At 49.0% G+C, this 17682-nt stretch overlaps 1 protein-coding gene across 3 annotated transcripts in view; it reads left to right on the top strand.

The window, feature by feature from the left end:
- The window catches only part of LOC140422747 (rho guanine nucleotide exchange factor TIAM2-like), a 586909-nt gene that overhangs the window by 16622 nt on the left and 552605 nt on the right, over positions 1-17682 (top strand). For 2 of the 3 annotated variants that reach the window (XM_072507695.1, XM_072507699.1), the window contains exon 1: positions 6223-6406. The exons of the other annotated variant lie outside the window; for it this stretch is intronic. The gene's annotated coding sequence lies outside the window, so the exon portion shown is untranslated. Of the gene's footprint in view, positions 1-6222; positions 6407-17682 lie in introns of those variants that run through there. 3 annotated transcript variants of the gene reach the window in all.

Raw genomic sequence — 17682 nt, 5'->3', positions numbered from 1 at the left:
GGGCTTCCTCACTGGCCAAATCGGGGCATTATTAGTTGAGGCTACCGATCTTAGGACTCCCTGCTCTAATAAACTTTCTATAACCTTTAGGATTTCTCCCTCTGCTTCTAGGGGGAATCCGTACTGCTTTTGGGGTCTAGGGTCCGGTCCTGTTATTTGTACGGAACCGGTCATCTGTCCACAGACGTGTTTGTGGGTCGCGAATGATGCCCTGTTTTTTTGCAGGACTGCCCTAACCTGTCGGTCCATGCTGAGTGTGGTAGGGTTGAACCAAAACTCGCCTACTGCGCTAATTTTGTTCATATAGTCTCCTATATTGAGCGTTGCGGGGGCTCTAGCAGATTTCGCCATCTTCCAGACACACAGGTTGACTGGATCGAAAGAGAGGTGATGAGAATTCATGAAGTTGATCCCCAAAATGTGCTCTGCTGTTGGGGGCAGGTCGACTAACACTACGGGGTGTTTTGTATTAATGGTTCCGATTTGGATGGGTACAGGGGTTGTGATGTGTCCCTGCTGTGAGTGACCTGTGAAGCCGCTGAGGGTGATAGTGGCTGTGGTGGGCCACGTGTCCTTACCAAGGGTGGAGGAATTTAAGGTTGTGCGGGACCCTCCTGTGTCCCAGAGAAGCTCGATAGGCTGTCCCCTAACCTTTGCTGCGACTACGGGTCATCCTGACCTATCCCAAAGGGTATCGCAGACCCAACTGGGGGAGCCTGTACACCGTCAGTCCGTTCCGGTCAAGTCTGTCTGATCGGACTGGGCGCTAACGCTATGTATGGGCTCTGCCTTTTTCTTATTGAGAGTGCCTGGAGCGCTCTCAAGGCTGCCTTGTGATCACTGCATTGCTTCTGTAGCGTCTCCACCTGTTTCTCTGTCTCTTTCTTAACCAGGACTGCATGCTTCGTGTCCTGATAAGCCTTCTCATACTGGGATTGAAAACTGCTTAAATGCGCCAGACAAGACTGGTGACCCCGTTTGGCGTCAGCCACCTCTTCGTCCTTGGCTTCTAACTGCCTTTTCAATTCCAGGTTCTCTTTTTCAATCTTGCATACATCGATTTTACTCATTCGATGTATGCCTTCTATTTCTTTTCGGAGCGTCCTGACGACCTCCTCTGTGCCTCGCAATTGTGCCATGCAGGAGACGATTGCCATCGGCTTGCGCGCTTTCGCTAAGCTTTTCTTATGAATTTCACTCATGTTCTCCCACCAAGTATGCCCTATACTTCCGGGACCTGAGTCGTCATTATTACAGAAACCGCTCCACATGGGCCATCCTTTGCCCTGTAGAAATTTCCGAATTTCTGCTTCCCAAAGGGGACACTGTCCTACTTTAATGCTGCTGATCGGTGCGACCGCAAATTCTTCGGGGTTCATGAGGCGTTGCATTGCCTGCTTTGCCTGCATGGCCATCTCTCTTATCTGCTTGCTACGTTCAAATTTGGAACAGGGGGCTAAGGTGGTGTCGTAGATGCGGGTACGGCTTGCGCTAATTTCCGAAAATACAGACTTCCAACAGTTTTGACGCAACAAATATCTACCAGTTTTACCTTATAACCCTGTTAGTTACGCATGCATACACACACTTCCGAATTGTGAATTATTAACCAGAACCGCTTGAACAGTTGTGGTTTTTTTGTATTTGTTTCCAATTGGATTCTATTCAAATTTCTGGGGTTCTCCCGGAGTGGTTTTCCATTTCTATGTCGGGTCCCAGCGGAGTCGCCAATTATGTTGCTCTTTTTAGCCTTAGTTTTATTAGCTCTGGTTATGTCATCTTTGTTCACGAGTCGCCAGGTATCTTTCTGATACCGCCACGTGGTTCAAGCTCGAGTTATGATTAATACGTCAGCACACCACTTAGTAAGATTGAAATCAACAGTCATTTATTATGTACAGCAATCAATACTTACACAATAATCCTACTATCTATATCAAAACCTACCACTACTGGCCAATACTTAACTTTAGGAGATGGTCCACCAAGTCAGGGAAACTAATGGTTTATCGAATTGGGTCTGGCCTGCGGGATTCAAAAGGCTGATACGGGTCGATGGCTAGGAATCTCTATCGGGTAGCGATCGCTGGAGTCAAACTTACAGTTTCTGGTCGATGTTCTTGCGAAGGTCTCGAGCAGGAGAAGAAGGGAGAGAGAGAGATCTGAACTTGGCCCCTCACTTTATAGGGCCCAGGGGCTTCCCGCCTCTCGGGGCGGCCCTTGACCCTGAGTCGCAAGTGATTGGACTTGTTCCCAATCACTGGGTTCGATATGCTCCAATAATGGGGCGATTCCTCGATCGGGGGTGGTCGTTCATCTGTCTTTGTTTCGGCCACTGCAGGCGCCGAGAGGTCTGGCCCGGCATTCAATTGCTAATATGTTGCAATTGTTCCCGGGGATAGCCGATTAAACTGCAGATGTCTGGGTTGATGTGCTGCTAATAGTCTTAGGTATCGATCTGGACCGACTTCCCCAGATCCAAATACGCTATTCTGTCTGCAGCTGTCCGTTTGTGTCCTGTTGGCTGCTTTTCCCATCAGTATTTTCGGTTAGCCATTTTAAATCGGGTTTTGGCCAAATTAATCAGGAATCAGCCATTTTAGGTGGCTACAGAACTCCCATGACTAAGTTAAGGCCCCTGCCCAAGTGCAAGGTTGATCCTGAATGACAAGGGTTATCACCTGGCTCATGACACCAGTGCATAATCCACACAGCACTATGGAGGAGCATTACAATGCAGCACATGGATCGAACAGGGCAATCAAAGAGCAGAACATAGGATTGCTGAAAATATGGTTCTGATGCCTTGACCACTTCAGCAGAGCATTGCTATACCTGTCACAAAGGGGATCCAGGATTACACAAAGTAACATTGCAACAGCAGAGGAATTGCCATGTGCCAACATAGAGGAGTTTCTCCGCTCTGCAGATGTAGGTGACAGAGAGGAATGTGAAGAAGAGACCAGAGATATTGCAGAACCTATTTAAAATGTGAGGGCCATGGAGAGAAGTGCTAACCTCATCTTTAATCGGTTTCACAGTAATGTGGCACGTCCCTGCGCAACAGTCCGTTCCAAGCAAACCAATGCCTGCTCTGAATGTGCATCCACCTCTGCCTGCCTCCACCCAGAGCTCTGCATCCTCTACCCCCAGAAGGTCATAGGGGGGGAACATTTATCACGCAAAATCAAAAGATATGACTACCCCCAAGGATACGGGCTTTGGACTTGCACATAAGTCCTTCAAGCTATAATGAGTGGACTTCCAGTACCTTGCCCACAATGCTGGATCTGGACAGGCTGACTTGTCTGTGAAATTCAGTCATATTTTGGGAAAACCTGCAACTCAATCGTTCCTGGTTTCCTAAGGATATCATTCATTGGCACAAATTTATGCAGCATGAAGAATGCGCCCACAAATCTGGAAAAACAGTCTTCAATGTACAGCAGAACCCTCCTCAAATTACTCAGGCACACTGATGGTCTGCTCAATTATTTAAAAAAATATATTTTTTTATTCTCCTTTTTCACATTTTCTCCCAAATTTACACCCTCCAACAATAAACAATAATCAGCAACAAATATATCAATCCCCATAACAATAACAACGATCCCATCCTCCCACCAAACCCCAAACATTAGCCTGCATGTTTACATAAACAAATGACAAAAAGGAATCCGGGATCACCCATAGTCACCCTTAATACACACAGCCCCCCTCCCCCCAACTAATGTTCGATGTTATCCAGTTCTTGAAAGTGCATAATGAATAATGCCTATGAATTGTAGAACCCCTCCGTCCTTCTGGTCTGCTCAATTATGGCTCTTGTACACCAACTCTGCAACTGTTCCAGTGCCTCTTGTTATTCAAGGGCAACACGGTAGCACAAGTGGCTAGCACTGTGGCTTCACAGTGCCAGGGTCCCAGGTTCAATTCCCCGCTGGGTCACTGTCTGTGTGGAGTCTGCACGTTCTCCCTGTGTCTGCGTGGGTTTCCTTCGGATGCTCCGGTTTCCTCCCACAGTCCAAAGACATGCAGGTTAGGTGGATTGGCCAGGATAAATTGCCTTTAGTGACCAAAGGGATTGGGGGGGGGGGGGGGGTTGTTGGTGTGTGGGGGTAGGGTGGAGGTGAGGGTTCGAGTGGGTCGGTGCAGACTCGATGGGTTGAATGGCCTCCTGTGCTGTAAGTTCTATGTTTAATAGCAGCAGAGGGAACTAATGATAATAATAATCTTTATTGTCACAAGTAGGTTTACATTAACACTGCAATGAAGTTACTGTGAAAAGCCCCGAGTCGCCACATCCCAGCGCCTGTTCAGGTACATTGAGGGAGAATTCAGAATGTCCAAATTACCTAACAGCTCGCCTTTTGGGACTTGTGGGAGGAAACCGGAGCACCTGGAGAAAACCCACGCAGACACGGGGAGAACGTGCAGAATCCACACAGACAGTGACCCAAGCCGGGAATTGAATGGGCAGCACAGTGTACAGTACTGTTCCAGCACCAGGGTCACAGGTTTGATTCTCCACTGGGTCACTGTCTGTGCGGAGTCTGCACATTCTCCCCGTATCTGCGTGGATTTCCTCCGGGTGCTCCGGTTTCCTCCCACAGTCCAAAGGCGTGCAGGTTAAGTGGATTGGCCATGCTATATTGCCCTTAGTGTCCAAAAAGGTTAGGAAGGGTTATTGGGGGGCAGCACGGTGGTGCAGTGGGTTAGCACTGCGGCCTCACGGCATTGAGGTCCCAGGTTCGATCCCGGCTCTGGGTCACTGTCCGTGAGGAGTTTGCACATTCTCCCCGTGTTTGCGTGGGTTTCGCTCCCACAACTCAAAAATATGCAGAGTAGGTGGATTGGCAACGCTAAATTGCCCCTTAATTGGAAAAAATGAATTGGGACTCTAAATTTATTTTTTAAAAAGGAGGGGTTGTTGGGTCACGGGGATAGGGTGGATAGGCTTAAGTGCACTGTATGTTCTATGAACCTGGGAACCTGGAGCTGTTAAGCAACAGTGCTACTGTGCTGGGGATTCATGTGCAAGATCTTCGAAAGTGGCTGGACATATTGAAAGTGTAGTTAACGAAGCGCATGGAATCCTGGGCTTCATAAATAAAGGTAATTAATACAAAAGCCGGGAAGTTTTGCTGAACCTTTATACAGCTCTGGGTAGGCCACAACTGAAGTTTTGCATCCACTTCTGGAAGGGTGCAGGGGGAATTTAACAAAATGACCCTCGGGATGAGGAACTTTAGTTAAAAGATTAGGTTGGGCTTTTCCTTTGAGCAAACAAGTTATGAGAGGATATTTGATTGTGGTGTACAAGATTATGACAGGTTTAGAAAAGGTACTTAAAGAGAAGCTATTCCCATCACCCAGCTTATTCATGAAGGTTCTGCCTTCTCCAGCCTTGCCCCTTGCCTGAGGTGTGGTGATCCTACAGTTAAACCACCACCAATCAGCTCGCCCCCTTCAAGGGGAAAGCAGCCTATGGTCATCTGGGACTTTATGTTTTACCTTATTCCCGTTACCTGGTATAAAATGACTAAGGGAGTACTGGTTTAAGATTTCGGCCAGAGGTGCAGGGGGGTGTAAGGAAAAACTGTTTTACACTGTGCTAAGTGGTAATGACTTGGTACTCACTTCCTATGGCGGTGGTGGTAGCAGAAACAATCAATGATTTCCAGGAGAATGGATGGAGACTTGAGGGAAATAAATTGCAGGGCCATGGGGAGAGGGCAGGGAATCAGACTGGTTGGATTGCTCTATGCGGCATGGACTCAATACGAATTGGGAGCAGGTATAGGCGACTTAATTGATTAAACGTCCTGCGAATTGTTAGATAAAAAGTTAGCTTAGCACCAGTGAAATAATGCATAAACACAAAAGGACAAAACCGTGTGTAAATGGAGGTGAGGTAGAGACACAGGAGAGATCTGCACAACAAACAACGTGCGAAAACAGTGGTAATGGCACCCAGATTGTTTGAAACAGCCAGCTTTTGCAGGATACAATGAAGATATATTTGATGTAAAACTCCGTCCGCGATTCAAACTCCAGTGAAAACTCTGGTGTCGCTCACAGCTCGTGAGGGTTCTTTTTGGCAGCGAGGGTGGGATTAGGGGACAATTAGCCAATGGGAGCGACGCATTCGCCTGATGGACAGCGCGGGGCCACCAATGAAGGTGGAGGCGGTGCGCTCGCGTGCCGAGGCTGCGGCATCCCCGGTGCGGGGAGAAGTTTGGAGGAGTGCGGACGGGCTGAGAAGTCAGACTGGGCAGTAATAGTGGCTGTCTGCTTCCACCCAGCCATTTACTGTATTTATTGCTCAGCGAGGCACGTTCAGGAAGGCTCCCGTGTGCTTCTTTTCAGAAAGTCCGCTCGTGGCCAGTCCCTTTCAGCAGCTGTGGTAAGTTTTGACACCGGGACTTGCTTTGCTCCTTGCTCGACTTTTGCTCCTATCAAAAGCTGCCTTTGTGCTGCTTATACTCCGGGGTTCCTTTGCGACCTGGTGCCGATTTCCCTTTTCCTCTGGAAGCTGCGCGTTGCGGTTTCCCCTCGAACCTCTCGGGGATACGTTCCTTTTTGTTTGGTCAGGACAGTCTGGATCAATTTGACTGAAGCCAGTCATTTCCAATTAAAGAGCAGACGAAGCGGAGCGCCCTGCAGTCGGGGCCGCTTTGTGTTGTGCGAGGGAAGGAGGGGGGTGGTGGTTTCTGAGGTGGGTGCTCCGCCAGCTCCCCTCCTCAAGCACTCGCAACCACCACTGAGTGAAAAGCATGGCGTTTAATCACAGCACCCACTCCTGGAAAGTTATCCATGTTCCTGGGGTGGGGTGAGGGGAGACCGCAAGCAGTGGAAGTAGCGGAAAGCCATGGCGTTACCTGGGGAAGGAGCGATGGTTTTGATCACGGGGGGGGGGGGGGGGGAGGAGATGGGAGGCACTCCCTGAAAAATGAAATCTTTTGGGATCTATCATTATGTCTTTACAAATTGTCGAGCCGATGGTCTAAAAGTGCGCCTGTACTCATTTGTTTTTTTAAAAACATCTGAATTGAGAGTGGCGCCTTCAGCGGTGGAAACAGTTCCTATTCGTCAGTGTAGTTTTTTTCTGTAAGATTACTAAGACTATTCTTTGTGATGTTTGGAATACCCAACTCCCGTTTTTCCAAACTGTCAAAAACTCTTGTTCCCTCCCCTCTTTTTTTTTCCCTGTTGAGTATGTGGAACGAAGTCAAAAGGAACCTAAACCACTCGCTGAAAAGGGCCTGTGTGTGTTATATTTATTTGGAGGTGCTGGAGTTGAGAATTGGACGGATTGGTGCCAAAGACAGTGTTGTAATGACCGAGTTCACTGCTTGGTGCGTGCCGAGTGGAAATTCCTTCTCTGAGAATAACGTGGCAGTATGTCAGGACACATTATTCCAATTAGATCTCTGTTATGGCATTGAATAAATGGTATCGGAAAGATTTAACCAGCAAGCAGTTTGGGTGGAAGCCGTCTAAACTTTAAACGTCAGACTCTCAGTGGCTAGATGTTTCATTTTTTTTAATGACATGTTCTGTTTCACATCCATCCTTCCCGATTGTGGCAATTCCAAAACGGATTAATTTTTCTTCTCGGAAATTCTGGACTGCGAAGAGACTTATCATCTTCAACCAAAACGGTCTTAAAAAGCAGTTTAAATAGTTAAGCCATTTTTAACGAATATTTATTTTGGATTTTATCACGATGACCAAGTAACGGTTGAGGACTTTGTTGCGGATAATTAAGAGTCTAAACCGGCCGACAAGTTAATCGTTCCGATTCAAAGCTGCGGACAGAAAAGCCTCTCATTATTGTTAGAACATAGAGAAATACACGATGTTGTGCCGAACTTTTGTTCTAGATCAAGAACAAATTAATCTACACCCCATCATTCTACCGTGATCCATGTACCTATCCAATAGCCGCTTGAAGGTCCCTAATGTTTCCGACTCAACTACTTCCACAGGCAGTGCATTCCATGCCCCCACTACTCTCTGGGTAAAGAATCTACCTCTGATATCCCTCCTATATCTTCCACCATTCACCTTAAATTTATGTCCCCTTGTAATGGTTTGTTCCACCCGGGGAAAAAGTCTCTGACTGTCTATCTATTCCCCTGATCATCTTATAAACCTCTATCAAGTCTCCCCTCATCCTTCTCCGTTCTAATGAAAAAAGGCCTGTGTCTGTTTGCATTTTTAAATCTGCAGCTGTGTATATTTATAGTTTTGTCGGTGTGGGCAGGAGGATTGCATGGTTTAAGTACTAGGTTATCATCTTGAGCATCTCAGAACAGAGAATGAGGAAGGATATTCCCGATATTGGGAGGAGACCACAGCCAGGGGTTCCACCCGGAGGACATGGGGGTAGACCATTTAGGACTGAGTTGAGGAGAAATTTGTTCACCGAGAGAGTGGTCTGCCTGTGGATTTCACTACCACAGAAAGTAGTTGTGGTCAATACACTGTTTTCTTTTTTAAAAATATGTTTATTTAAAGTTTTTCCAACAAAAATGTTCAACCAGTTTAAACCCCCCCCCCCCCCCCGTAACAGAAAAGAAAAAGAAAAAAGAGCAGAACAAAACATAAACATATCAAGCAAACATAATACAGAACTTATACAATGGGTTTCTCCCGCACATATTAACCTTCCCATCTGTTTGTACAAATACTACCTGGGAAACGCCTCCCCCCCCCCCCCCCACCCGCCCAAATATCTCCCCCCCCCCCCCCCCCGAACGAAGCCCCCCTTCCCCTCCTCCCCCCCCCCCCCCCCCCCCCGCCCTGGGTTGCTGCTGCTGACCGAGCTCCTTCTAGCACTCCCCGAGATAGTCGAGGAACGGTTGCCACCGCCTGAAGAACCCCATGCGCAGACCATCTCAAGGAAAACTTTATCCTCTCCAGCTTAATGGACCCTGCCATGTCATTTATACAGGCTTCCACACTGGGGGGTTTCGCGTCCTTCCATAATAGCAAGATCCTCCGCCGGGCTACCAGGGACGCAAAGGCCAGAATACCGGCCTCTTTCGCCTCCTGCACTCCCGGCTTGTCCGCCACCCCAAATAGTGCCAGCCCCCAACTTGGTTCAACCTGGACTTTCACCACCTTGGATATAGTTCTCGCGAAACCCCTCCAGAACCCATCCAGTGCCGGGCACGACCAAAACATGTGGACGTGATTCGCCGGGCTTCCCGAGCACCTCCCACATCTGTCCTCCACCCCAAAGAACCTACTCAGCCTCTCCCCTGTCAGATGCGCTCTGTGAATAACCTTAAACTGTATCAGGCTGAGCCTGGCACATGAAGAAGAGGAATTGACCCGACTCAGGGCATCCGCCCACAGACCCTCTTCAATCTCCCCCCCCCACCCCCAACTCCTCCTCCCACTTGCCCTTCAGCTCCTCTACCAAAACCTCCCCCTCTTCTTTCATCTCTTGATATATCGCCAAAACCGTGCCCTCTCCGACCCATACACCCAAAATCACCCTGTCCTGAATCCGCTGTGCCGGGAGCGATGGGAATTCCCTCACCTGCCACCTCACAAGCGCCCTCACTTGCATATACCTGAACGCATTTCCCGGGGGTAACCTGAACCTCTCCTCCAGCGCCCCTAGGCTCGCAAACGTCCCGTCTATAAACAGGTCCCCCATCCTTCTGATCCCTGCCCGATGCCAGCTCCGAAACCCCCCATCCATCCTTCCTGGGACGAACCGATGGTTCTCCCGGATCGGGGACCATACCGAGGCTCCCATCTGACCCCTATGTCGTCTCCACTGCCCCCAGATCTTTAGCGTTGCCGCCACTACCGGACTCGTGGTGTACCTTGTCAGCGAGAGCGGCAGCGGTGCCGTCACCAGTGCCCTCAGGCTCGTTCCTTTGCAGGACGCCATCTCCAACCTCTTCCATACCGCCCCCTTTCCCTCTATTACCCACTTACGAATCATTGCTACGTTGGCTGCCCAATAATAGCCCTCCAGATTCGGCAACGCCAGCCCTCCCCTGTCCCTACTACGCTCCAGAAACCCCCTCCTTACCCTCTGGGTCTTATTTGCCCACACAAAACCCATGATGCTCCTACCTACCCGCTTAAAAAAGGCCTTGGTAATCATAATAGGAAGGCACTGGAACATGAAAAGAAACCTTGGGAGGACCATAATTTTAATCGACTGTACCCTGCCCACTAGTGAGAGTGGCAACACATCCCATCTTTTGAAGTCCTCCTCCATCTGCTCCACCAGCTGCGTCAAATTAAGTTTGTGCAGAGCCCCCCAGCTCCTAGCTACCTAGATCCCCAAGTACCGAAAGCTCCTTTCCGCCCTCCTCAACGGTAGGTCGTCTATCCCTCTTCCCTGGTCACCTCGATGCACCACAAAGAGCTCACTTTTCCCTACATTGAGCTTAAAGCCCGAGAAGTCCCCAAACTCCCTTAAGATCCGCATGACCTCCACCATCCCCTCCACTGGATCCGCCACATACAGCAACAGGTCGTCTGCATACAGCGACACTCGATGCTCCTCTCCCCCTCGAACCACCCCTCCCTCCAGTTCCTGGACTCCCTTAGTGCCATGGCCAAAGGCTCAATTGCTAATGCAAACAACAGGGGGGGGAGGGGGCACCTCTGCCTCGTCCCTCGATACAGCCGAAAATACTCCGACCTCCGCCGATTCGCAGCCACACTCGCCACCGGGGCTCTATATAGAAGCTTAACCCAACTAATAAACCCCTCCCCAAACCCAAACCTCCGCAACACTTCCCAGAGATACTCCCACTCTACTCGGTCAAAGGCCTTCTCCGCGTCCATAGCTGCCACTATCTTCGCCTCTCCCTCCGCCGATGGCATCATAATCATGTTTAGGAGCCTCCGCACATTGGTGTTTAGCTGCCTGCCCTTTACAAATCCCGTCTGGTCCTCATGAATCACCCCCGGGACACAATCCTCAATTCTCGTAGCCAGCACATTTGCCAGCAACTTAGCGTCCACATTGAGGAGCGAGATTGGTCTATACGACCCACATTGCATTGTCCCGCTTCAGGATCAGAGAGATCAGCGCCCTGGACATTGTCGGGGCAGGGTCCCCCCCCCCCTCCCTTGCCTCATTGAAAGTCCTCACTAGCAACGGGGCTAACAGGTCTGCATACTTCCTGTAAAACTCAACCGGGAACCCATCTGGCCCCGGGGCCTTCCCCGCCTGCATGCTCCCCAGTCCTTTAACCAGCTCCTCCAACCCAATTGGCGCCCCCCAAACCAGCCACCTCCTGCTCCTCCACTCTCGGGAACCTCAGTTGATCAAGAAATCGTTGCATCCCCTCTTCCCCCGCTAGGGGCTGCGATCTGTACAGCTCCTCATAAAAGTCCTTAAATGCCTCATTTACCGCACTTTGCACCGTAGTTCCCTTGCTATCCTTGACTCCACCTATCTCCCTCGCTGCCATCCTCTTACGGAGCTGATGTGCCAGCATCCGGCTCGCCTTCTCCCCATACTCGTATGCCACCCCCTGCGCTTTCCTCCACTGTGCCTCTGCCTTCCCTGTGGTCAACAGGTCGAATTCTGTCTGGAGACTTCGCCGCTCCCTAAGTAGTCCCTCCTCGGTGGGGGGGGGCCTCTGCATATCTCCTGTCTACCCTTAGGATCTCCCCCACTAACCTCTCCCTTTCCCTGCCCTCCTCCCTGTGAGCCCTGATGGAGATTAACTCTCCCCTGACCACCGCCTTCAACGCCTCCCATACTACCCCCACCTGCACCTCCCCATTGTCATTGGCCTCCAAATACCCTTCAATGCACCCCTGCACCCTCCCGCACACCACCTCATCCGCCAGTAATCCCACATCCAGATGCCACAGCGGGCGTTGGTCCCTCTCCTCTCCTAACTCCTGCTCCACCCAGTGCGGGGCGTGGTCTGAGATGGCTATGGCCGAGTACTCCATTCCCTCCACTTTTGGGATTCGGGAGTAGGCTCTGTGTACGTGAGAAAAAAAAGAAAATTCCCTGGCCAGGGGCCTAGCAAATCTCCACGGATCTAATCCCCCCATCTGGTCCATAAACCCCCTAAGCACCTTGGCTGCACCCGGCCTCTTCCCCGTTCTAGATCTGGAGCGATCTAATGCTGGGTCCAACACTGTGTTGAAATCCCCCCCCCCCCCCATTATCAAGCTTCCTGCCTCCAGATCCGGAATCCGCCCCAACATGCGCTTCATAAATCCAGCATCATCCCAGTTCGGGGCGTATACGTTTACCAATACCACCCACACCCCCTGCAGCCTACCGCTCACCATCACGTATCGACCTCCATTATCCACTACAATATTCTTGGCCTCAAACGACACCCGCTTCCCCACCAGTATTGCCACCCCTCTGTTCTTTGCATCCAGCCCTGAATGTAATGGAACCTACAAGGGAACAAGCGGTCCTAGATCTGGTCCTGTGTAATGAGGCAGGATTGATTAATGATCTCATAGTTCGGGATCCTCTTGGAAGGAGCGACCACAATATGGTGGAATTTAAAATACAGTTGGAGGATGACAAGGTAAAATCAAACACTAGTGTTTTGTGCTTAAACAAAGGCGATTACAATGGGATGAGAGAAGAACTAGCTAAGGTAGACTGGGAGCAAAGACTTCATAGTGAAGCAGTTGAGGAACAGTGGAGAACCTTCCGAGCGATCTTCACATTGTTCAGGAAAGGTTCATACCGACAAAAAGGAAAGACGGTAGAAAGGGGAAAAATCGACCGTGGATATCTAAAGAGGTGAGGGAGAGTATCAAATTGAAGGAAAAAACATACAAAGTGGCAAAAATTAGTGGGAGACTAGAGGACTGGAAAGTCTTTAGGGGACAACAGAAAGCTACTAAAAAAGCTATAAAGAAGAGTAAGGTAGACTATGAAAGTAGACTTGCTCAGAACATAAAAGCAGATAGTAAAAGCTTCTACAAATATATACGACAGAAAAGAGTGGCTAAGGTAAATATTGGTCCTTTGGAAGATGCAAAGGGAGATTTAATAATAGGAGACGGGGAAATGGATGAGGAGCTGAACAGTTTTTTGGGTCAGTCTTCACAGTGGAAGACACAAATAACATGCCAGTGACTGATGGAAATAAAGATAAGATGGGTGAGGACCTTGAGATGATTGTAATCACCTAAGGAGGCAGTATTGGGCAAGCTAATGGGGCTAAAGGTAGACCAGTCTCCTGGCCCTGATGGGATGCATCCCAGAGTGTTAAGAGATGGCTAGGGAAATTGTAAGCGCACTAGTGATAATTTATCAAAATTCACTAGACTCTGGGGTGGTCCCAGAGGATTGGAAGATAGCAAACCTGACACCACTGTTTAAAAAAGGAGGTCGGCAGAAAGCGGGTAATTATAGGCCGGTAAGCTTAACTTCGGTTGTAGGGAAAATGCTGGAATCTATCATTAAGGAGGAAATAGCGGGGCACCTGGAGGGAAATTGTCCCATTGGGCAGATGCAGCATGGGTTCATAAAGGGTAGGTCGTGTCTGACTAATTTGGTAGAATTTTTTGAGGACGTTACCAGTGCAGTAGATAACGGGGAGCCAATGGATGTGGTATATCTGGATTTCCAGAAAGCTTTTGACAAGGTGCCACACAAAAGGTTGCTGCATAAACTAAAGATGCATGGCATTGAGGGTAAAGTAGTAGCATGGGTAGAGGATTGGTTAACTAACAGAAAGCAGAGAGTGGGGATAAATGGGTGTTTCTCTGGTTGGCAACCTGTAACTAGTGGGGTCCCTCAAGGATCAGTGTTGGGCCCGCAGTTGTTCACAATTTACATAGATGATTTGGAGTTGGGACCAAGTGCAATGTGGCAAAGTTGCAGACGACACTAAGATGAGTGGTAAAGCAAAAAGTGCAGAGGATACCGGAAGCCTGCAGAAGGATTTGGATAGGTTAGGTGAATGGGCTAGGGTCTGGCAGATGGAATTCAATGTTGCCAAGTGTGAGGCTATCCATTTTGGGAGGAATAACAGCAGAATGGATTATTATTTAAACGGTAAGATGTTAAAACATGCTGCTGTGCAGAGGGACCTGGGTGTGCTGGTGCACGAGTCACAAAAAGTTGGTGTGCAGGTGCAACAGGTGATTAAGAAGGCTAATCGAGTTTTGTCTTTCATTGCTAGAGGGATGGAGTTCAAGACTAGGGAGGTTATGCTGCAATTGTATAAGGTGTTGGTGAGGCCACATCTGGAGTATTGTGTTCCGTTTTGGTCTCCTTACCTGAGAAAGGACATATTGGCACTGGAGGGAGTACAGAGGAGATTCACTAGGTTGATCCCAGAGTTGAGGGGATTAGATTATGATGAGAGGTTGAGTAGACTGGGACTGTACTCATTGGAGTTTAGAAGGATGCGGGGGGATCTTAGTAAAACATATAAAATTATGAAGGGAATAGATAGGGTAGATGCGGGCAGGTTGTTTCCACTGGTCGGGAAAGCAGAACTAGGGGCCATAGCCTCAAAATAAGGGGAAGTAGATTTAGGACCGAGTTTAGGAGGAACTTCTTCACCCAAAGGGTTGTGAATCTCTGGAATTCCTTGCCCAGTGAAGCAGTTGAGGCTCCTTCTTTAAACGTTTTTAAGAAAAAGATAGATACCTTTCTAAAGAATAAAGGGATTCGGGTATATGGTGTACGGGCCGGAGAGTGGAGCTGAGTCCACAAAGATCAGCCATGATCTCATTAAATGGCGGAGCAGGCTCGAGGGGCCAGATGGCCTACTCCTGTTCCTAGTTCTTATGTTCTTATGAATACCTGTCCTACCCATCCCTTTTGTAACCTGACCTGGTCTGCCACCTTTAAATGTGTCTCCTGAAGCACAACCACGTCTGCCTTCAGTCCCTTTAAGTCCGTGAACACTCGGGCCCCTCACATTCCAAGTTATCAGCCGGATTGGGGGGCTCCCTCCCCCTCCCCCTCCCCCCTCCCCTCCCCCCTCCCCTCCCCCCTCCCCTCCCCCCTCCCCTCCCCCCTCCCCTCCTCCCCCCTCCCCTCTCCCCACCCCCTCCCCCCACCCCCCTCCTCCCCTCCCCCCCTCCCCCCCCCCTCCCCCCTCCCCCCCCCTCCCTCCCCTCCCCTCCCCCCTCCCCCCCCCCCTGAATGCTGAATGGAGCCTATTAAGGTAGGAAATTCATACATGCAGCTCTGGATTCAAATATAGCAAATGTATCATCTCGGCATCAGAAATATGCAAGGGGGAGGGAAGCACGGTGGCACAGTGGTTAGCAACGCTGTCTCACTGTGCCGAGGTCCCAGGTTCAATCCCGCCCTGGGTCACTGTCCATGTGGAGTTGCACATTCTCCCAGTGTCTGTGTGGGTCTCACCCCCACAACCCAAATGATATGCAGGGTGGGTGGATTGGCCATGCTAAATTGCCCCTTAATTGGTGAAAGAAAATATAATATTTGGATATTCTAAATTTAAAAAAAAGAAATGGAGCAGTCAAATGAGCTCCCTTTCCTCAACATGTCAGTTGCAAAATCCAACAATGGGTTCACTACTACTGTATACCACAAGCCTATCATTGCTGGGCAATATATGTATCAGGATTCTTGATACATATGTATCACACGCTATAAGGTTGACCTGATCGGCAAGCTCGTAAATAGGGCTGAGCTACTTGCTCCCCATGCAAGCTTAATGCTGAAGTAAGACTCATCAAAGCTATCCTTTGGGATAATGGCCACCCTGATCACATGCTGTGTGTATCAAGCAAACTCATGGGTCTAAGGATGTGACTTACAGTCCTCAAAAGTACCTAGTCTACCTTGGATTATTCTGGAAGGGGGAGATATGTCTCATAAAATTTGAACAAAGGTGAAACTAGCTTTTTCACACTGCTGCTATGCTGTAGCTACACTAGTGGTATTCTCTACTAACAGGATGCTGCCGTTAAGCCAAAAAGACCCTCTGTCTATTATACAAATTACTAATGTGATATTTGAATTTCAATGCCTGTGTCATGCCATGTATGTCGGCCGTATGTCCCAATGACTGTGGGATCATATCAAACAGAATCTCCTGCTGTTCACAACAGCTGACCGTGACCAACCAGCCTGAGCTTGCAAAACTCAAAATAGTGTCCAACATTTAATATGATTCCGCAATTGGACAGCAGTCCGTTGCTAAACCATCCTGAGTGTGCTGAGGTTTACACTGACAACCAATTTAAGATGATCAGTCAGGCTCGTAGTGGGCTCACTTGCACATGCTAGAAGCCACATATATTCACACACAGGGTGCAGACAGAGGAGCATGTCCACACATTGTCTTTTTCAATTAAACAAAAGGTTGGGGACAGCCATTCCCTGGTTTATTCCCTCTAGTAAGAAGTCTTACAACACCAGGGTTTGTTTCAAACACTAGCTTTCGGAGCACTGCTCCTTCCTCGGGTGAATGAAGAGGTATGTTCCAGAAACATATATATCGACAAAATCAAAGATGCAAGACAATGCTTTGAATGCGAGCATTTGCAGGTAATTAAGTCTTTACAGATCCAGAGATAGGGGTAACCCCAGGTTAAAGAGATGTAAATTGTCTCAAGCTACTCATTACTATATTTCCTATAGTAATGTCTTGACCAATCGGTGTCGATCTGCCTCCTTTGAATGTAAACAGAAGCTCGGCAGTTAACTGTTCTGGTGCATTCTCCACAGCAATGCCTCTACCAGAGTCCACTTGCCAATCAATCAGCACTCTTGTGCAGTGTAAATTGTTGTCCCTATTACAATTGGTATTCTAGCGATTCTGTCTTGATGAGTGCATGATGTGGAGATGCCGGCGTTTGACTGGGGTGAGCACAGTAAGAAGTCTTACACACCAGGTTAAAGTCCAACAGGTTTGTTTCAAACCACTAGCTTTCGGAGCACTGCTCCTTCCTTAGGTGAATGAAGAGGTAAGTTCCAGAAACATTTATATGGACAAAGTCAAAGATGCAAGACGATACCTTGAATGTGAGCATTTGCAGGTCATTAAGTCTTTACAGAGCCAGAGGGAGTGTGAATTGTCTCAAGCCAGGACAGTTGGTAGGATTTTGCAAGCCCAGGCCAGATGGTGGGGGGTGAATGTAATGCAACATGAATCCAAGGTCCCATTTTAAAGTACACCGAGGGACGAGGCAAGGGTGCCCCCTCTTCCCGTTCCGGTTTGCTCTGGTCATAGAGCCATTGGCAGAGCCTCTAGGAACTGGAAAGGGCTGGTTCGGGAGAGGGGGGGGGGGGGGAATGGAGCACCGGGTCTCGCTTTACGCAGATGACCTGGTCTTGCATATTTCAGACCCGTTGGGAGGGGATGGGGGAAGTAATGCGAATCCTGGGGGTATAAATTGAACATGGGGGAAAAGCGAGATGTTTGCCATCCAGGCAAGAGGACAGGAGAAGAGACTGGGAGAGCTGCCGCTTCGAATGGTAGGAAAGAGCTTTCGGTGTTTGGGAATCCAGGAGACCCGGGAATGGGAGGCACTGCCCACGCTAAACCTATCCCGGCTGGTAGAAAAAATGGAAGGGGACTTTAAGAGATGGGACATGCTCCTGCTATCACTGGCGGGGAGGGTACAGACCGTGAAAATTACGGTCCTCCCCAGATTTCTGTTTGTCTTTCAGTGCCTTCCGATCTTCATCCCAAAGGCCTTTTTCAAGTTGGTGAGTAA

Source organism: Scyliorhinus torazame, chromosome 1 (genome assembly GCF_047496885.1).
Source record: "Scyliorhinus torazame isolate Kashiwa2021f chromosome 1, sScyTor2.1, whole genome shotgun sequence".
In the NCBI taxonomy this organism is placed as follows: Eukaryota; Metazoa; Chordata; class Chondrichthyes; order Carcharhiniformes; family Scyliorhinidae; genus Scyliorhinus; species Scyliorhinus torazame.
This window is presented reverse-complemented; position numbering and strand designations above follow the sequence as displayed.